The following is a 22533-nucleotide window of genomic DNA, read 5'->3' as shown; positions in this document are numbered from 1 at the left end:
AGCTGGGCCATGGGGCCCTGTAGGAGCGAGTCCCTCCTCGGAGAGCGACCCAGCGAGATGATGAGTCCATCGTGTCCCTCTGCACTAGGGGGAAGGAGGGAAAAGGGTGAATGGAACCAGCTCTGTGCCCGCCCTGGGTAAATGAGCCCCCCCGGGTCTGCCAGCTGGGGAGGGGGCAGGAGAGGAGCTGCTGGGAGCCCAGTGTGCTGTGCAGCCCCCCCTGGGTGGAAGGAAACTGGCTCCGAACCAGGAATGACAAACCTGAGCCCCGTCTGTCTGTCTGCAGGGCTGAGCATCCACGAGGCCGAACAGCTGTGGAGCCGTGATGTGCCCCAGGACAGCCGGCTCCTGGCCTATGTGAACACGGCCAGGGTGGGGCAGGTAAGGGCAGTGAGCCGGGGCCTGGCACTAGCCCAGCACGGGGCTCCCTGCAGTGGCTGCGTCCCGGCTCCAGGACAGGAGCCTGCCACTTATTCCCAGCTTCTGCAGTTCCTCCTTCAGCTTCGGGGGCTGGCGTGGGAGGGCCCGAGCTGGAGCCTGGCTCATGGCTGAGCTGGGGCAGTGGATGGATTCTCTGCGGCCTGGCCCAGAGTCCCTGGGAGGGGGAGTTAATGCAGGATTGAACCTCGAGAGCCCCGGGTCCCAGCCCTGTTTCCCAGCCACTGCTGCTGGGAGCGGTGGGGGTCCCAGATGGTCCCTGGGAGACGCACCCTGAGTGTGCCAAGTTCACACCAGATACGTCCCCGCACGGCCCAGCCCTGCAGTGAGTCCAGCTCCACACAGAGCGTCAGAGGCTTGTGTAACCGACGGGCCTGGACGCTGCCAGTGAAGGGTCACCTCCGAACCCGGGACCCACAGGTCTCCAGGAGAAGCAGCTCCCTCGGGCACAGGGGGACTCTCCCCTCCTGCCAGGCAGCTCTGGGTGAGACCTTCCCACCCCTGCATGAGGAGCTGCCTCGGGGCGTCCGGCCCAGCCTTGTGCCCTGTTGGTTTTAGGTCTTCGGGAAGATTTTCTCCAAGGGGCAGAGGAGATCGTTCCAGCAGACGGCGCTGCTGGCCGCCCATCACCCTCTGCTGCGCCTCAGCCAGGCAGGGCTGCTGCTGACCTACGCCCTCCTGGGAGAAGCCGACCAGCTGCTGGGGGACACCGTGAGCAGCTGGGGCAGGGGCAGGAATGGGGGGTCCGGGCCTTTCCCCTCTGGGCCAGGGAACGTCACTGCCACCCTGCCACACTGTTCACAGCACCAGAGCCTGTCCCCGGCTGCCTCGTCCCTGGGGCACTGGGGGTCAGTCGGGGAAAGGTCTCAGCCTCCCAGCATCCTCTTCACTGCACCCCGAACCCTCCCTGCCCCTCAGCTGCAGCCGACCCTTGTGCTACTGGGCTGGGTCTGGGGGGCAAGTGGGGGCTTGTGGGAACAGGAGCTGCTACTCCAGACAGGCCCAGACACGGCTGGCGGTAGAACTGCTCTGAGATGGGGCTGGGGGGCCTAAGGCTCACCCCCAAAGGATGCCTGGGAGCTGCTAGGGAGAGAGCCAAGAGACCGTTCTGGGGTGGGGTGGGGGTGACTCCCTTCCTTAGCCGGGGAAGGGGCTGCATGGTGAACTCTGCGGGTCCCTGGGCGGCAGTCCCACCATTGTCAGGGCAGCAGCGTCTCTGAGCGGTTCTGCTTCCCTGGCAGCTGGAGGACGTATTGGCCAGGATTTGGCACCAGATCTTCGCCCTGCGGACCCTCAAGCAGGTGCCCGAGGTCCTGAAATCCTTCGATGACGTGGGCAGCCCTTGAAGGATCCTCATCTCCTGGAGCCCACGCCCCTGGCTGCAGGTACCGCTGTGTCTCCCTGTCCATGGGGGAAGGGGCTCGCAGGAGGGGAGACATCCCCGGGCGTTGACGTAAACCCTCTCCCTTCTTGGCGGCTGGGGTCCTTCCCTCTGCCCCCAGATCCTTTCATGTTTGGCGTGAGCTGCCTCCTTCCCCTCCCACTTTCCATGGTCTGACCCTCTGTCCCCCCCGTTCCCAGGCAGAGCTCTCCTGGCCCGCGAGGTGCGGAGGGGCCGGGTGTCAGGGCCATGGCCTGTCTCTGTCACTGCGATTCTGAAGGCTCCACATACTATCAATGGGAATCATCAGAGATACTGCAAAGGATGGAGGGCACTTGGCGGGTGGGAAAGGAACATTAGAACAGCCAGGGGACAGCTGTGTCTGTGAACAGAGCCAAACACAGGTTCTGTTTCTCCCCAAATGGGGAGAGGTCTCTGCATCCATTCGCTGAGGAAGCTTCCTGTGGAGCAAGGGGCTGTGGTGACCTTTTGGGTCCTGGTTCCCGGGAAGGCAGCCAGCTCGACAAAGGACTGAACTTTGGGGGAAAACCTACTTTATTAGCAAGGAAAGTGTAGGGACTCACTGGTGTTTTCTGATTTCTGTTTGTTTTATAACCATTATTTCCCACTGCTCTCTCCTGTTCTTAGCTGACTCTGCTCTCTCTGAAAAAAACATCCCTGGGTTTATTGTAAGTGCTGTGGGGTCACAGGAGCAGCGGATTAAGGTAAAATTGGTCAAATGGGGAGCTCTGAGCCTTTGGGGGCAGAGGATCTGGGATTTCTGTGAGTAGCCCGTGTCAGGGGCTGGATTCCCAGGTGAATGAGTTAAAGGGACTCGGGCACTGGGGTTAATCTGTAAGGCAAAGACAGGGCTGGCACAGCCCAGCAGGGAGTGTGTGAGTGGCTCACAGGCTGGTGGTGTGAGGGAGCCACTGTGGGCCAGTCTCACTCTTCCTGCAGGCAGAGGTAGGAAGGTGACCCTGAGTCCTGGGTACCCGAGAGCTGCCACGTCGGTCTTTCTCTCCCTTGGATGCTGATCACTGGAGCGGGGGAGGGAACCGTCCTGAATCCTTCCCTTCACCCACAGAGCTGCAGACGTGGGCAGGGATCGTGAACCTCTGGCTCACACCCAGCACATCAGGAAGGAGGCAGAGGATGGTCTGTGATGCCTGACCACAGAGGCCCAGCCTCTGATATAGTGGGGACATTCTGGGCCATGACCCAAAGGACACGGGCCAAATCCTGAGAGCAGCAAAAGTCCTTCTGAGGCTCTTCTGTCTGCGAGTCCCTTATTCCACCCTGGCCCCTGAGGATCAGCCCCACGGGGCGCGGGAGGGGCTCATTGGGACAGAACATGCAGCTGCCATTGACCCTGACCGGCCTCCTTCTCCCACAGCACGACAGCTTCCGGATCCAGCCCGGAGCCCAGAGAGAGCCACGGCCTGAGGAGCAGCCCCGCCCTGCTGCCATTCGCCTCCCACCTCCTAGGATTTGACGTAAGTGCCCTTTACCCCCGACTCCTGCTCCCTGGCACGGCCGGGCCGGTTCTGACGGGCTGGGAGCTGTGGCTGCAGGGACCCAGCAGGGCAGTAGGGTCAGTGCTGGGCCCGCGCTTCCCCCTCACTCTGCTTCTCCCCAGCGTGGCCATGTGAGGGGAGCTGAGCTGGGTTCCCAGGCTGGAGCCTTTCCCCCACTCTGGGAGCTGTCTGGGCCCTGCCCCTCCTGGGCACCTCTGGTGCCTCGGGAGAGATTCCTCCTCCCCCTCCTCCCAGAAACTGCATCCTGCTCCTGACTAGACAGGCTTCTTCACAGCCCCCGGCTGCTGCTGCTGCTCCTGCCCCTCCCAGCCAGCCCAGCCTCGGTTACAAATCCATCTGCTCCAGTTTCTGACCTGGAGCAGGCACCAGGAGGGGTGGGAAAACGTGTAAATAAGGCTGATTTGTTATGAATGGAGCTGAGTTGTAATTAGGGCCGTGTGCAGCCTGTTCGTGCCAGGTGCAAAGATGCAGCGTGCTGTGTGCACACACCAGGGGCCGTGTGCAAAGGCGGGATATCGGAGCTCCCTGATTGCTTAGACTGTAACTATAAAGGTGCTCTCATTTCTGACCACAGATCCCGACGGAAGAAGAAGAGAGACTGGCCGGTCCGTGCCTTCCTGTTCCTCTGTCGCCATTTCTGCCTCCTGTCCTGCCGTGCTCTGATGTGTCCTGCTGTCCTGTCCCCGACGTCTTCCCGTGTGTCGTGTCGTGGTGCCTGGTTCCTTCGTGGTGTCTTTGTTCTGTGTTACCCCTTTATTGTCGTTTGTTATTTAATAAATGGTTTCCTTTGTTTCAGTTGATTAGTTCCTAGTTTATTTACTAGGTGGGGAGAAGGTTTAGTCGTCTTCAGCCTTTTCCTATTTTTTATCCCTTTCTTTTCCGGTAACACCTTGGCCTCACCTGCCCTTCCCCCATTACCTGCCAGCCCCTGCCAACCTGCCCCAGCTCACAGTTGTTTGTAGACATACCACTAAACTAGCCCCATGCCTGTCTGGGTGGGGGTGTGAGTCATAGAATCTTAGAATATTAGAGTTGGAAGGGACCTCAGGAGGTAACTAGTCCAACCCCCTGCTCAAAGCAGGACTAACCTCAGCTATATCATCCCAGCCAGGGCTTTGTCAAGCCTCAGCTTAAAAACCTCTAAAGATGGAGATTCCACAACCTCCCTAGGTAACCCATCCCAGTGCTTCACCACCTTCCTAGTGAAAAACTTTTTCCTAATGTCCAGCCTAGACCTCCCGCCCTGCAACTTGAGACCTCTACGCCTTGTTCTGTCATCTGCCACCACCGAGAACAGCCTAGCCCCATCCTCCCTGGAACCCCTTGACTTTAGCAAAGCTTTTGATACTGTCTCTCACACTATTCTTATCAGCAAGTTAAAGAAGTATGGGTTGGATGAATGGACTATAAAATGGATAGAGAACTGGCTAGAGCAGAGGGCTCAACGAGTAGTGATCAATGGCTCCATGTCTAGCTGGCAACTGGTCACAAGCGGAGTTCCCCAGGGGTTGGTCCTGGGGCCGGTTTTGTTCAACATCTTTATTAATGATCTGGAGGATGGGGTAAATTGCACCCTCAGCAAGTTTGCGGACAACACCAAGCTGGGGGAGTGGTAGATACCCTGGAAGGTAGGGATAGGATACAGAGTGACCTAAACAAACTGGAGGATTGCAAAAGAAATCTAATGAGGTTCAACAAAGATAAGTGCAGAGTCCTCCACTTAGGAAGGAAGAATCCCATGCACAGTTATAGACTGGGGACCGACAGCAGCTCTGCAGAAAAGGACCTGGGGGTAACTGGATGAAAAGCAGCAGCTCTGCAGAAAGGGGGCTGCACCTGGGGTGATTATTCCCCTCTATTCGGCATAACGGTGGATAAAAAGCTGGATATGAGTCAGCAGTGTGGCCTGGTTGTCAAGAAGGCTAATAGCATATTGGGCTGCATTAGGAGGGGCATTGGCAGCAGGTCACGGGAAGTGAGTATTCCCCTATGATTCTATTAAAAAGCGGCATTGGTGAGGCTGCATTTAGAATATTGTGTCCAGTTTTGTGCCCCCCACTACAAAAAGGATGTGGACAAGTTGGAGAGAGTCCAGTGGAGGACAACAAAAATGATAAGGGGGCTGGAGCACAGGACTTATGAGGAGAGGCTGAGGGACCTGGGCTTGTTTAGTCTGCAAAAGAGAAGAATGAGGGGGGATTTGATAGCAGCCTTCAACTACCTGAAATGGGGATCCAGGGAGGATGGGGCTAGGCTGTTCTTGGTGGTGGCAGATGACAGAACAAGGCGTAGAGGTCTCAAGTTGCAGGGCGGCAGGTCTAGGCTGGACATTAGGAAAAAGTTTTTCACTAGGAGGGTGGTGAAGCACTGGAATGGGTTACCTAGGGAGGTGGTGGAATCTCCATCCTTAGAGGTTTTTAAGATGAGGCTTGAGAAAGCCCTGGCTGGGATGATATAGCTGAGGTTAATCCTGCTTTGAGCAGGGGGTTGGACTAGATACCTCCTGAGGTCCCTTCCAACTCTAATATTCTATGATTCTATTATTCTAGGACAGGTCCACAAGTAGTGTCAATAACTGGAGAACTATGGACTTCAGTACACAAACATTGATTTGCACTGTGGATCATTCAGTTCAGTGGTCCTAGTATGATTAACACAAGCTGGTGATGGGTTGAATTGACTGCAATGGGGCTTTGCTGATTTACACCAGCTAGGAATGTGATCTCATTGATTCCATTGTTGCTATATTGAATAGCACTATCCAGAGTAAGGCACATTAAGCCGGACTTTGAAAGGTATTTAGTGAGATTTTCAAAAGCACCAAGGCACATAAAACTCATTGATTTCAGTGAGTGTTGGGTGCCTAGATGCTTCTGAATATCTTATTAGGTATCTTAATAGCTATAAAAACCTGGTCCATTGTGTAGCAAATTATATGCATGCAGTCACATTGAATGACAATATTATATTTTATCCTCAACAAGTACCTATGATAAAAATGAAATATTTTCTCTGTATTCTCTATTTGTGAGATATTAAACCCCCAAAGATTTCAAACATAAATCTGTTGTGATATGGAGATCTCCTGTTGATGTATAATGGACTTAGATCTGAAATTTTAATAAAACTATTTTTATCAGAATATATTTTTATCTTATTGTAAATATGCACTTCTCAGCATCAGAAATTGGGTATTTTCAAAAGATCTGTTTTGTTGATAAGGAAATATTTCAATCCCCAAAATAGAGAAGATATTAATGAAACCATTGTTCCCTGTCGCCACCATAAATAGTTCACGGAGGCCATGCGTTTCATGTCTAATTATTGCTGATGACTTATCATAAAACCTCCGTCATTATACAACTTTTCAATGGTTTATTAAAGTTCCACAAAAAAGAAACACAAACAAAAACAGTCCTGGTATTTTTTAACATAAAGTACTCAGTAAAGATTTCATTACAATATTTTCCATTATTTCCTTTCCTTTCAGCCTTATAGAGTTTCTAATATGGAAATTGTCTTTTTAAGGGTAGTAGAAGGATATTGGGCGGGAGACAGTGTTTTTGGGCTACCTGAGGTAAGTGGGAATACCATGAGCTGATTACACTGTAATTTAGATAAGGTGAAAACATAAGTTATTGGTCCTTACATGATTCCTAAGATGTGTCAGCCATGTAGATTCAAGAAGGGAATATGTTTCTGGGTAGTAAATCTGCATAGTAACTGTACAGTGTGTGACAAAACTGGAATAACCACCCTGTACCTAAATCCCTGCATCTGGGCCTGGCTGATGTAGTAGAAAGAGCCTGAGACATGAGGCCTGGTATGAGAGGCCTGGTCTGAGGCCTAAGGCCTAACTATTATAGTCAGGCCTTGCTGATATAAAGCAAAGTTAGCAAGAGTAAGGCTAAGCAAAAGTCAGAAGGCTGTAAGCAAAAGTCAGGCCCCATTACAAAACATGCCTACCTGCAGGTTCAGAGAACCTGGCAAAAACAGGGCTGGTGTTGCAAAACTGCAAACATTCCGAAGAAGCGCTAGGCACAGGACACTCATGTAAACACATTCCAAATGGTGCTAGAACACTCCGATACCAAGTATGGTATAAACACACATCCCAAAGCTGATATAGGGACACACTGACCCCACCTGAAGATAAGGTCAGTACGACAGGGTGGTGGATAGAGATGTTTTGGTCAAACCAACTTGTACAAGGTAAAGGGAGGTAACTAACCACATCAGAGCAATACATACCTTGCTGGTATCAGTGTGTATGGGTCACAAAGGGGTGACTTTGTCCAGCAGAGCGGGAAATGGAAAGACCTGCCGTTCACTGAGTCGAACCCATTGTAATGAACATACATGTCTTAGGAACCCCATAGAGTCTGCCGGGTGCTATTACTGAGCTTCGCTGACAATAAACCCGTCCGAGTGCCTTCGCAACTGAACCGAGTCTGCTCTTCCAGAGCAGTTCGATCGAGGCCTGCAGTGTCAGCTATCGGCACAGAGCTGGTGTGGCACAGAGCAAGAGAACACACACACACAGTGCCAACACTCCCTGGTTAGCTCACACAGGTTCCATTGTTCCTCCGAAGGTTTTACATAGGCTCACTCCAGCCCTTGAGATCTCCAAACATCCTCTGGAGTGTCCAGACTCTGCTCCACTGGACATTCATGGGTTGATTGCTTCCAAATAATCAAGGTTCTCACCTGGTGTAAAGCTCATAACTCCATTGATTTCATTGGTGGTATTCTGAATTAGAGTAGCTAAGGGTTGGCCAATATTTCATGACAATGTTGCCAGGGTTAGTAGGAGTCCAGATATGCTTATGGATGGACCATTTGGAAATGGACTTCCCCATCATTCAGTGACTATGATTGCCAATGACTTGCACCGTGAGTGGCCGTTAATCTTTCTGTAAAGCCGCCAGGATTATCCTTTCAGCTACAGCAGCTTTACACCAGAGTAGGTCAGACGTGCTCAAGAACACAAGATAGAAGTCGTTGGAGAATTTTGCTTGCTTTGAAGTTATTTCAGATGCAAACCACTGGAAGTGAGAAGAAAATCAACTAGAGAAGATTTTTTAGGGGGGAAAAAACCCCATCTGTATTTTAAATTTTCCAGTGAGAGAGAATCTACCAAATACTGGGTAAACTATGCTAAGAAGAGTAGATTTACACTGGCAGAAATTAGCATATTTCCACTGAAATCAATTAACCGGGTCCTGTTGCTATGTCTATACGTTTTGCAAGGAAAAAAGTTTGAACTCCAGAAAAAAAAAAAAAATTATTAAAGTCAGCAAAAGTGGAGCACAAATAGACCTGTACAAACTAACTTCTATAAGTAAAAGAACTGTGCTAAGTGGTCTCCATGGCTTCTGGTAAATTCAGAGCTTGTCATGAAAACAAGTCAAAAGTGTCTTGACATGGATGGAAATTTTACAGTTTGAAGTCACCAAAATGATTGGTGGATGTTGATGGGAGGAGGCTGCTGCAGCTTCTGAAATATTATTTATCTGGTGGTTGCTCCATGGCCATGAGTGGATTGGAAGGAGAGAACTTTACCATCATGGCAGACAGACTGAACAATTCCTGAGGCTTTTGATCCACCAGGACACCTTTAGGCCTTTTTTGCTCATATGCAGATAAGTGTCTTGAGCAAAACCAGTCAGCCAGAAGGAAACAAATTGAGACGTTTTGAGTGAACCATTGGGTACAATGTAATGGGTGGCATCTTACTATGTCAAAGAGTGTACCTTGCCATGTCGGGGGAGGCACCCACACACATCAGAGGGGTAATACACAACTTGTTTGTATCAACGTATAAAAGAGGGCTTAAGAGGAGGCATTTTGGTCCAGCTGAGGGGAAAATGGAAAGTCCTGCCGTTTATTCAGCTGGTTCATTGTAACACGCATATAATGTTAGTGTTCCTGTATCATCTGTGGGATACTAGGACCATGCTTTGTCTACAATAAACCTGGCCTGGTGCCTTCATTATTGAAATGGATCTCTGGTCTTATTGAATAATTCAATCGTGGAGTGGTGTCTCGGTTATCTGCACAGAGCTTGGATGGAATACACCTGGGGAGAACACACACACAGCTAACAATTGACAACAAGGGATATTGGTAATGCATGATCTATTTGTCAGGGCAAGATCCTCACCCCATATAACCTGGTGAAGATCCATGGACTCCAGTTGAGCCACATGGATATATACCAGGTGTCGATCTTACATGTTGCTTTCAATAGAGCTGTACTGATGAACAGCAGTTGTGGATCTGGCCCATTGCCTTCAGTGGAGTCACAACGTTATAGAAAAGCAGGGATCAGGCTTCTTGACTCCATTTGAGCTATATCAGTTTATACCAATTGGGGATGTGATTCATTGAGTCCAACTGAGCGGTGCTGAGTTACACCATCTGGGAATCTGAGCCATATCGTTCTTTTGTGAAATCCTCAGAATTAATCTATCAAAAATTAAACATGCGTGTATTGCTGCTGTCCTGTTCTCCTACATTTATTTCACCTGGCGGTTACATTTTGTTTTAATAAAATGATAAGCTCTTTGCTCCATGGTTTCTCTTTTAGAGCCATCTGTAATGGTCTTACACAAGATGTTATGGGCTACATTCACAAAATGACTTAGGCACCTCACTACCACTTTGGGCACCTAAATCCCCAAATTAAGCCCCACTGGGATTCACAAAACCCCTGCTCAGCTTCCACCTGCTCCTCTAGGTGACTAACCTCACTCAGAACTTACTTATTCCAGTCATCAGGATCCTTAAGACACAGAGTGATTCATGAACTGGGGAAAGACAGGTGTTCCTCCACTTACCCCGCCTGCAGGGCAGTGATGCAGTGGTAAATGAAGAAGGGGGTCTCCATTTATCATCTAAAATTATTACAGTAGATATTTTGTACATCAGTAAATATGATGCATGTGGTGCTTCTGCTGGTGAGACTTTCTGCAGTTGGTAAATGAGTCAATGTACTTATCACCTTTAGAAAACCCAGGAGTAAGGCAGTTGTCTAAAGTGGTTACCTTTGTTGCCAGTTTTCTGTTGCAGGAGCCAATATTAAAATTGTAGTCACATGAATTTACATTGAATTAAATGCGATGTCTTTGGGCTGCTGGAAGGAGAGACAGAACATGCAGACAAATAAACATGAAAAAAGGAGTTATTTTAAAGCTTTTAGGGTACTTTTTGAAAAGCATTCGAGTCCCATTTTAAAAAGTGATGTGGAATTTGGTGCCTCTTTTAAAGGTATTTAGGTGTCTGAAGATGCAGAAACCGTCTAGTGGGATTTTCAGAAGTGCCCAGACACCAATTCCCAACAGAAGTTAGGCATCTAAATACATTTTAAAAGATGGACCTAGACACATAAGTCATTTTAACAATCTGGATCTTAAATGCTTTGAAAAATCCCACTAGGTACCTATCTGCATCTTTAGATGCCAAAATATCTTTAAAAATCTGGTCATAGGAGCTTTTGAAACTTTTACCCTGAATCTCAGAGAATATTAAATGTTACCCAAAATGTTGCATATTAGGCCAGATGTCAGTACAACTTAACAACAAAAAGGTAAAGGCTTGAGGTATTGTCTGTGTTTCATGTTTTTGTTTGATGCTGAGATTTGCTGGGGTTTTACTATTATTATGACTACTGTACTATTTATTTTCAATGGGGACATTCAACATCAACTATATAGTGAGACGCTGGTTGTGACCTTACTTAGGGGTGTAGGGTGTAAGACAATACACTCAAATTGCTAAACAATATAATACAATATGCTCCGGAGGGCAGAAGGTTAAGTGCAACTCTGTTTTCACAAGAAAGAAAGAAAGAAAGAAAGACATTTCTAGCCCTCCTGAGGGCAACCTAAAGGCTGAGGAAATGGAAGGCATTTACAAAGAACCCCATGTTTAGCTATATAATAAGATTACAGGATTGTCACTCTGCATTGCCCTGAAACCCAGAAGTCTGTCAGTGAGAAGCAATGGAAACAGCTACAAACATTTCTGGCGGCTCATTTTGGTGTGACGTACAGTTACATTAAGGCATGTACCTATGCCTTGTCCAGAGCTGTAGAATGCTGGGATTTCAAAGCTAACTCAACCAATCAGCGCCCTTACTCCACTGCTCATTTGCATGGAAAAATGTCATTGGCTGTATGAGGAAGACTGCAAGCACAGGGATTACTTGGCCCAACTGCCACATGCATTTCAAATACTGTGTAAGATAGACAGATAGACAGATAGATAGATAGATAGCCCAGGAACCCGTTGTACTAGGCATGGTACAAACAAAGAACGAAAAGACAATCCCTGTCCCAAAGATTTTACAATCTATGTAATGCAGGTTTAATTGGAATTCTGCTCTGGCTTCTTTATACCACGCAGGAGACACCCATAACAACCATATTTTATCAGGGAAATCTGATCCTAAAATGCAAAAAGATATCTATCTATCTATCTATCTATTTATCTATCTATCTTCTATCTATCTATCTATCTATCTAACTGAGACCCTGGTTCGAGGTCCATCATTAAGGCTGAGATCCATTTTTGCATATAAATCATGGATTCAATGCCTTTGTTATTCTAAGACAAAATAACCTGTGCTAACCTTGGGAATATTCCCATGTTAAAAAAACAAAATAAAACACCTGTGTGTGATGCTATATGAATTATGAGTGACCGTTTATAATATTATTAAATACCAATATGACAAAATTGCAAAGAATCTTACGTGCTATGCTATGGAAGGTATCATTGGAAAAGTTGTGATTCATTAAATAGGATAAGCCTATCTGTATTTGTGTACCATCTTTGTATGGTGAGTTATAAATCAGTGCAGTATATCTGTATCTAAAACTTGTGCTGTGCTGCTGGGTGACACTGCCAGACAGATTGTCACCAGCACTATCCCGTCGGCTTGATGGCCCATCAAGGGCACCCAAGGAGAGAAGCCAGAGGCTATGCCTATGAGTCAGCAGGACATGTAGGGACACGCCTATGGACACGGGACTCCAAGTGCTATTCCATGCCCACGAGCATGGAGCTTGCATTGAACTGGTAATGTGGCTGACCCTTTCGGGATCAGGAGAATATTTTGGTAAAGGGAATAGAGTTTTAAATCAGTTCTCGTTTTCCTAGACCTAGCTGCTGATTGGGGGCCAGAGGCTGAAATGAAAAAAAGGGGGCTGTGTAACTTGTGTTTAGCTTCCTGATAATCAGTGGGGGAGTTCAGGAGCACTGTTTGTGGCTGGTTTGTGATTCTGACCACAGTATTAGGCACCAGTTTGGGATAATCTGCTCTCCGTTTGCAGCCTGCCCTGGTCTTGGCATTTTCAGATGGGCTACCCTAGGCACAGCAGGTCACACTATGTCAAGATGTAGTGCAGGCTGAGAGCACATCTTGGTAATTTAGAGTAAATTACATTAAAAATAATTCCTAATTACCCCAAACCCGGCATAAGAAACCCAGGAAATTCACAGTTAAGGTGAAATTTAAAAGAATCCAAAGATCTAGACCATTCCCTGAAATGTTGGATCTGATTGGATGTGATTTTCAAAAGACACCATGTTAGATTAATACAAAGAGACAGACAGAGACATGCCAATGTGTTCAGTCTGAGGCCTTGCTTCACGTGGCCAGTCAGGTAAAGTTGCATTTTAAAAGCACATTTTCTGTTCCCCTTCCTGGGGTGACTGCAATGTGACCTGGCTCTGGAAGTCTGGATGAGCCACAATTCCAGCTGTGTCCCCAGGGGGCAGTTCCAGGAGGGCGGAGGGATTTCCTGCACAGCCTGGGCAGAGGCAGCCGTGCCCTTTTCGCTCCCCTCAAAGCCTAGGCCCGGAGCTGTGTCACAAGGCTGTGTGAGCTGGGTACACGCTGGGAAAAGCCCTGAGTGCGGGGACTCAGGCTGGTGCAGAGAGGGGCTGAGAGCTCGCAGGCCCCCAGCCCGGCTCTCTCTCTCCTTCCCCTCTCCACCTCCGGACCTTATGTACCCAGCTGCGGCTGGGCTGAATCTCGCCCCAGGGGGCCCAGCCGAGGGACACCCCGTCTCTCTCTCGCTCTATCTGGGGGGGGGATGTCTCCCAGAGTCGGGGTCACCCTCCACTGACGGAAGAGGTGTCTGGAGGTTGCGCAGAGTCTCTCTTGCTCAAGTGGGGATGGCTCCGTCAAAGGCAGAGTCGCGCCTGCCGACGTCCTCCGCTCCCGCGGGGTCTGTCCGCCAGCTACCTCGTCCCTGGAGCGTGGGGTGTCCCTCTGCCCCACACGGAGGGAGCCCTCATTGCTCATTATACAACAGAGGGATCACCTAGCCTCCTGCACAACAAGAGCAAGAGCCTTGTGTCCGGCAAGTGTCAATGGGAGTGGTTCCCCCTGGGCTTTCCCGGTGGGTCTGGGAGCCCAGGAGGGGGCTGCCCTCACTCCCAGGCTGGGTGGCCGCATGGCTGGAGTGAGACTGCTGTTAGCCGTGACCTGAGGGGCACTTGGAAGCTCCTGGCGTGTGATGAGGGAGCTCACGTCCCATTGACACACCCGGCAGGGGTTGGTTCAGTTGAAGATTTTACTTTTTTTAATTCTGTATTTTACTATGTATTTTAAGTTTTAAACTTTTTGTATATATATTTCAAAACTTTATAAAAAATATTATTTTTTTACTTTATATTTCTTTTATATTCTGGCCCCACCTCCAACCAGGCCCCTGCCACCCACCAACCAGCCCCTCCCACCAGGCCCCTGGCCCCCCACATTCTAGGCTGGCCTTTTCCAGCCAGACCCATCTCCACCCCATACTCAGGCCAGACCAGCCTGCCTAGCCAGGCCCCTCACCCCCACAATCTGGCCAGTCCTTTCAGCCAAGCCCCTTATTATCCCACCCACCAGCCAGACCCCTGCCCCTCCACCTTGTCAGCCCCTGCAACCAGACCCTTCACCCCCTACACTGGCCAGTCACTCCCAGCTGTGTCCCCTCAGTCTGGCCAGTCACTGCTGCTGGACCCCTTGTCCCCCGACACACTCTGGCCACACCCATGCAGACAGAACCCTTGTCCCCCACTTCACTGCATCCAGCTCCTGTCCGACACCCACAATCTAAAACTTCTCGTTGTCATCACTGGCTCATGCATGAAATAGGAACCTTCCTTGTGAAGGGAAAACATTAGAGTAACTTTCAATGAACATGGAATTTAGGTGCCAAAATCATTTAGCCTTCAGATAGCGTCATATGCATCTAGATTCATATTAACAGGGCTGAAAAGTCCCATTGACTCCTCCAGGCCACTTGAGCTTGTCTGTTTCCAACAACTGGGAAACTGGGGATTTAAATAACCAATGTGTAAACAGAACACCAGAACTGGACAAAGCCCTGGCTGGGATGATTTAGTTGGGGTTGGTCCTGCTTTAAGCAGGGAGTGAGACTAGATGACCCCTGAGGTGCCTTCTAAACCTCATTTTCTATGGCTCAATGATTCTCTGAAATCGACACTAAATGGCAGAAGAGAAGAGGAACTGGTGCAGGACTCAGAAATACTGCCCAGTGACCAAAAGATTTCAGTAGCCAATGCAGTAATGGGAAAGCTAGACTGTAAAATGGCCATGGGTGGAAGTATAGTCAAAGGATGAGATATTTATTAGAAATGCCCATTAGCTGGCAGCATCTGTTGAATATTAATCAAGGGACAGTGCAATTGTTTTATACAGATCATCACCTTGGACAGGTATCACTCAAAAATATTAGCTGGGCTTTACTTACAATCTCAAATATTTTTCACACAGATCATTAGACTTAAAAAAAGATGCAATTACGCAAGTCCCATAGTATAAGTCCCACTGGGGGTTGTTAGCCACAAAGCTTTGGAGACACAAAATTAACCAAGAGGGAGAAAGGTTGAAGTGGAACCGTATTAAGAACAGTGAGGACCAAACACTGATACAGAGGCAGCATTTACACAAATCAAAGGGTAGCCCTTTTTCCAAAGATAGATCAATGCACTTTCTCATCTCTTCAGGTAACTGCAGGTCTCTGCACTGAGAAAACCCGGCTTCTGCAGGAAGAGGAGACACAAGAACCTCAGCTGCAGATCCTGGGTCCTGGCACTGAACCGGGAGAAGTAGGAGCTCATTGCTTCAAACTGGAGTTGCTCTGGGGTGACAGGTGAGCACCAACACCCTCACAATGTTTCCTGCCCACCTTCCAGACAGGGGAATGAATGTGCTTTGGGAGGAGTAGGGGGACAGGCGGGTGAGATAATATCTATTATTGGACCAACGTCTGTGAGTGAACGAGAGAAGCTTTCGAGATCTTCTTCAGGTAAATATTAACAGATTCAGGCTCTGTCTACACTGCAGCACTAATTCAAATTAGCTTAATTCACCTTTCAGAAACCGATTTATATAAATCACAGCAGACTGTCCACACTTCATTGTTTGTGCTGGTCTCTTGCATTCACACTGGCCAGCCTTAATTCGAATGACAAAGCAGTGCAATGTGGGTAGCTATCCCACAGTGCAACTAGCCAGGGAGGCTATTGGGATGAGTGTCATCGTCCCAGGATGCAGCGCTGCTTCCCTCACTGTCTTCCCCCCCCCCCCCGACAAACAGGAAAAGGATTTTTGTGCAGTTTTTTTTACTCCCTGCGATCGCCTTTGCTTCAGAGACATGGAGCCAGCTCTACTCTGCACTGTAATTGTGAGTGTGACAAATACATGGCGGCTTATCCTGCAGTACTTTAAAAATAGAGCAAGTAGGTGAAGCAGGTACTGCATGTGTGCCACTCAGGCTGCCCTGCTTCAAGACATCCAGCAGAACAATTCCCGATTGCTGCAGGCAATGAGTGATGCATGAGTGATTTCTGTTCCTGGATGTTGTTTGCCTTTGATTATCCCCCAACCCCCACCTCTTCTATGTTGCTTGTCTTTTATCATCCCCCCACCCCTACCCCCTGTATGTTGCTTGCCTTTTCTCATCCCCCCAGCACCCACCCTCCTCTATGTTGCTTGCCTTTTCTCTTCCACAGCCCCCACCCTCCTGTACGTTGCTTGCCTTTTCTCATCCCCCCAGCACCCACTCCCCTATATGTTGCTTGCCTTTGATGCAAGCCTGATTTTGGTTCCTGCATGTTGTTTTCCTTTGATGATGCCCACTCCCCCCACCGCCCTTCCAGATCTGTGCCCGACAAATCCCTCATGAACAAGATTTTATTTAATAAAGAAACGTTTTGGAAAGATGCAAAAATGTATTTATGAACAGTCGTGTCTTGGGTGAAGGGGTGGGGGAGGGTGTTAGCTTGCTGGCCAGCTGTCAGTGTGGCCGCCGCAGTTTTCTGCTCCCCTCCACCAGGGTGGAGGATCTCTGTTTGAATCACAAACCCACTCAGACAGGGACTGCGTGCGGGGGGAAGGCTATGTTTAAAACACAAGAAGCCATGATACTAGCTACCTTCAGTGCAGAGAATAATCCCAACGTGGTTTGAAGAAATAGTCAGCCGTCCACTGAAAACATGTTCAAGTGACAGCCCATTACATACATTAAATTTTAAATGTGATATCAACTGACGATCAAAGCAGCTTTTCTCATTGCATAAAAAACCTGATCCCTGGGTAACCCCCCAGTACAGTCACGTAAATGCCTGACATCCCCTTCATGCCCCCCCACACCCAATGTACATGGACAAGAAAACTCACCAGATGTGCCTTCTCCAGAACAGATGTGCTGTCCTGTGTGCTGGTGGACTGCTCTGGGGTCAAGAATAAGTACTGAGTTTCTGTTAGCTTCCCTGGCTTTATGATACATCTGGCAAAGCTCCTTGATCTTGACTCTGCACTGCTCAGCGTCCCTCTTGTGTGCCTTCTCCAGCATGCCCTGGGATATCTTCCCATAAATGTCCAGATTCCTTTTGCTGGCTCTGAGCTAAGCCAGAAGTGACTCCTCGCCCAACAGCCCAATGAGGTCTAAGACCTCTGCTCTACTCCGTGCTGGAACACATTTGGGATTTGAAGTAGCCATGCTGAGAACAGTGGGAAAGCTCCCTCCATGCTGGCAGAAAGCACAGAAAACGAGGATTCAAATCTTCCCGTGGTTGCTTGAGGGGATGGGACTTTAAAATGGGGCATTATGGGATAGCTTCCGGAGGTCAATTAATTCAAATTAAGTCCTGTTGCATCTACACTGAAACTAATTTGAATGAACAAATTCAAATTATGTGCTACACCAATTGCAGAGGTGGTCTTATTAATTTGATCTTACAGGCACCTTAATTCGAATTAACAGTAGCGCCAGTGTAGACGCGGGTGTATTAATTCGAATTAAGGGACTTTAAATCGACCTAAGCTGCCAGTGTAGACAGGCCACAGTCTCAACTTCCCGCAACGCAGCCAGTCGGCGTCCATAGCACTGTTTAACAGAGATGGAGATTGACATACAGCTCTTGTGACAGGTTCTCAGCTGGGGATCTGCTCCCTGACACACAAAATGAGCTACCTTGATTTATACCAGCTGAGGGTCTAGCTCAGTGTGCCCCAATCGGGTGGTGAGAGTAGATAGAGTCTTACTAGCCTGGATCACATGTGCCACATTCTTTCTAAACTCCGAGTTCAGGGACAGCATCTTTTACCACCTTGTGTCTTCTTCCTGTATTATCATTCCACAGTCATTATGGAGAGAGGAGTGACACTTGCCGGTAAGGACTGAATGTCAGCCTGCTTATGCTCCTTTTCAAGATCCATATTCCAGAGAGCTGTATTGTATTACTGCTACAAAGCGAATGTCGAGAAACAGAAAAAGTGCTGCCAGTCCCTCAGCACGTCACCATCACTCCCCCATGAACTAAGGAAGAATTTACTCCACTTCACAATTGATTAAATAAATGTATCTGTGGTAGGACGTGGAAATTGTTCCTTTTCCTACCAGACACTGAAATGCTGACTACACCAGGATACATGCTTAAATTATTTTCATTCATTGTAATAGAAGGTCGGTGCCTAAGGACGCTGGACTGCACTGGAAATGTCAGTGCAAGATTTCAGTGGATGTATTTATTGATTTTGACTCCTGAGACATCACATGATTCTGCCATTATCAGAAGTGAAATACAGCAGTGAAGCATCATTGTCAAGCTCCTGTGTGTTACTAGATAGGATACGATATTAGTTAAAGAAATGCTCTGCTCTGTCATATCGGTACTCGTCTACCGGAGAACTGGACCCTTGTTACTGTAGTTATTGCTCTGATAGTGCACAGGGTGATCTGCATGGTTACCAATGCTCTTTGTTACGCAGGTGATGTCGAAGAGAGGGCTTTGGATTCTTCGGTCATGGGATGTTGTTCCAGGAAGAAAGATTACTAGGAAGAGACAGGATTCATCTAACGAAGACAGGGAAGAGTATCTTCGCAGACAGGCTGGCTAACCTAGTGAGGAGGGATTTAAACTAGTTTCGACGGGAGACGGGGACCTAAGCCCAAAGGAAAGTGGGGAAGAGGGACACCACAAGGAAGCAGAAGTAGGATGGTGCAGCAGGGGAGGCCTCCTGATTCATACTGTGAAAGTAGGCCAATCGGCTACTTATCTCAAGTTCTTGTACACAAATGCAAGAAGCCTGGGAAACAAGCAGGTGGACCTGGAAGTCCTGGCACAGTCAAGAAACTACGACATGATTGGAATAACTGAGACTTGGTGGAATAACTCTCACGATGGGAGCGCTGTCATGGATGGGTATAAACTGTTCAGGAAGGACAGGCAGGGGCGAAAGGGTGGAGGAGTTGCACTGTATGTAAGAGAGCACTATGACTGCTCTGAGCTCCAGTATGAAACTGGAGATGTCAGTTGAGTGTCTCTGGGTTAAGCTTAGAAGCACGAACAATAAGAGTGATGTCGTGGTGGGTATCTGTTACAGACCACCAGACCAGGAGGATGAGGTAGATGAGGCTTTCTTTACTCAACTAGGGAAAGTTTCCAGTTCACAGGACCTGATTCTCATGGGAGACTTCAATCACCCTGACATCTGCTGGAAGAGCAATACAGCAGAGCACAAACAATCCAGGACGTTTTTGGAAAGTGTCGCTGACAATTTCCTGGTGCAAGTGCTGGAGCAACCAATGAGGGGCCATGCTTCTCCTGACCTGCTGCTCACAAACAGGGAAGATTTGGTAGGGGAATTAGAAGTGGGTGGCAATCTAGGCAGCAATGACCATGAGATGGTCGAGTTCAGGATCCTGACAAAAGGAAGAAAGGAGAACAGCACGATACAGACCATGGACTTCAGAAAAGCGAACTTTGACTCCCTCAGGGAACTGATGGGCAGGATTCCCTGGGAGGCTAATATGAGGGGGAAAGGAACCCAAGAGAGCTGGCTGTATTTTAAAGAGACCTTATTGAGGGCACAGGAGCAAACCATCCCGATGTGCAGAAAGAATAGCAAATATGGTAGACGTCCAGCTTGGCTTAACAAAGATGTCCTTAGAGAACTTAAATGCAAAAAAGAAGCTTACAAGCAGTGGAAGCTTGGTCAGATGACTAGGGAGGATTATAAAAACACTGCTCGAACGTGCAGGAATGAAATCAGGAAGGCCAAAGCGCAATTGGAGTTGCAGCTAGCAAGGGATGTGAAGGGGAACAAGAAGGGTTTCTACAGGATGTGGAGAAAGCTGAGGTACTCAATGCCTTTTTTGCCTCTGTCTTCACAGACAAGATCAGCTCCCAGACTGCTGTACTGGGTGGCACAGAATTGGAAGGAGGCAAACATCCCGCAGTGCTGAAGGAACGGGTCCAACACTATTTAGGAGGGTTAGACATACACAAGTCCATGGGGCAGATGCAATGCACCCGAGAGTGCTGAGGGAGTTGGCTGAGGTGATTTCAGAGCCATTGGCTATTATCTTTGAAAGCTCGTGGGAACAGGGGGAGGTCCCTGAGGACTGGAAAAAAGCAAATCTAGTGCCCATCTTCAAAAAAGGGAGGAAAGAGGATCCAGGGAACTAAAGACCGGTCAGCCTCACCCCAATCCCTGGAAAAATCATGGAGCAGGTCCTTAAGGAATCCATTTTAAGGCACTTGGAAGAGAGGAAGGTGATCAGGAAGAGTCAACACGGATTCACCAAGGGAAAGTCATGCCTGACCAACCTGATTGCTTTCTATGATGAGGTGACTGGCTCTGTGGATGTAGGGAAGGCGGTGGATGTGATATACCTTGACTTTAGCAAAGCTTTTGATACTGTCTTTCACAGTATTCTTACCAGCAAGTTAAATAAGTATGAGTTGGATGAATGGACTATAAAATGAATCGAGAACTGGCTAGAGCATAGGGCTCAACGAGTGGTGATCAATGGCTCCATGTCTAGCTGGCAACCGGTCACAAGCGGAGTTCCCCAGGGGTCGGTCCTGGGGCCGGTTTTGTTCAACATCTTTATTAATGATCTGGAGGATGGGGTAGATTGCACCCTCAGCAAGTTTGCGGATGACACTAAGCTGAGGGGAGTGGTAGATACCCTGCAAGGTAGGAATAGGATACAGAGTGACCTAAACAAACTGGAGGATTGGGCCAAAAGAAATCTAATGAGGTTCAACAAAGAAAAGTGCAGAGTCCTCCACTTAGAAAGGAAGAATCCCATGCACAGCTATAGACTGGGGACCGACAAGCTGGGCAGCAGTTCTGCAGAAAAGGACTTGGGGGTAACAGTGGATAAAAAGCTGGATATGAGTCAGCAGTGTGCCCTGGTTGTCAAGAAGGCTAATGGCATATTGGGCTGCATTAGGAGGGGCATTGCCAGCAGGTCAGGGGAAGTGATCATTCCCCTCTATTTGGCATTGGTGAGGCCGCATTTAGAATATTGTGTCCAGTTTTGGGCCCCACACTACAAAAAGGATGTGGACAAGTTGGAGAGAGTCCAGCGGAGGGCAACAAAAATGATTAGGGGGCTGGAGCACAGGACTTATGAGGAGAGGCTAAGGGAACTGGGCTTGTTTAGTCTGCAAAAGAGAAGAATGAGGGGGGATTTGATAGCGGCCTTTAATTATCTGAAAGGGGGTTCCGGGGAGGATGGGGCTAGGCTGTTCTCAGTGGTGGCAGATGACAGAACAAGGAGCAACGGTCTCAAGTTGCAGGGCGAGAGGTCTAGGTTGGACATTAGGAAAAAGTTTTTCACTAGGAGGGTGGTGAAGCACTGGAATGGGTTACCTAGGGAGGTGGTGGAATCTCCATCCTTAGAGGTTTTGAAGTTGAGGCTTGACAAAGCCCTGGCTGGGATAATATAGCTGAGGTTAGTCCTGCGTTCAGCAGGGGGTTGGACTAGATGACCTCCTGAGGTCCCTTCCAACTCTAATATTCTATGATTCTGTGATTCTATGATTCGAGCGTATTGCTACGGACCTAGTGGGTCCCTTGGAGAAAACAGCCAGGGGACACCAACACATACTCGTTGTCCTCGATTACGCTATCAGGTACCCAGAAGCCGTTCCCTTGCAGAATACCACTTCTAAAGCGATCGCAACGGAGTTAGTGAAGATTTTTGCCCGGGTGGGGCTACCCAAGGAGATACTAACAGATCAAGGGACCCTGTTTATGTCAAAACTAATGAAGGACTTGTTCACTGTCCTACGGGTGTGGGCCCTACGGACCTCTGTCTATCACCCCCAGACGAACAGCCTGGTGGAGAGGTTTAATAGGACCCTCAAGGCCATGATTAAGAAGGTAGTGATGGCAAGGACTGGGATGCCTCCACGGATGCCTCCACGGGGTTCTCCCCCTTTGAACTACTGTACAGGCGCCACCCCCGGGGCATCTTGGTCATAGCCAGAGAAACCTGTGAGGAGGAGCCCAGCCTGGGAAGGAATGTTATTTATCATATACTCCAGATGAGTGACCGGATAGCCCGAGTCACCCTCATTGTGCGGGAACATTTAGAGAAATCCCAGGGGGCCCAACAGGTCCACTATAATCGCCACACCACGGTTCGACGATTTCAGCCAGGAGACCAGGTGATGATCCTCATACCTACTGCCGAGAGCAAACTGTTGGCCCAGTGGCAGGGACCCTATGAAGTGGTCGAGCCCGTGGGAGAGACCAACTATAAAGTATGGTAACTGGGGCTCCAGAAGCAAGAGCAGATCTACCACTAAAACCATGGAAGGCCCGAGAAGCATGTATGACCTTCACCCAGGAGG

The sequence above is a fragment of the Emydura macquarii genome, unplaced genomic scaffold (assembly GCF_026122565.2).
Source record: "Emydura macquarii macquarii isolate MOO-44397 ecotype Brisbane River unplaced genomic scaffold, CSIRO-AGI_Emac_v2 contig_3368, whole genome shotgun sequence".
Taxonomy (NCBI): Eukaryota; Metazoa; Chordata; order Testudines; family Chelidae; genus Emydura; species Emydura macquarii.
Note: the sequence above shows the minus strand (reverse complement) of the source record.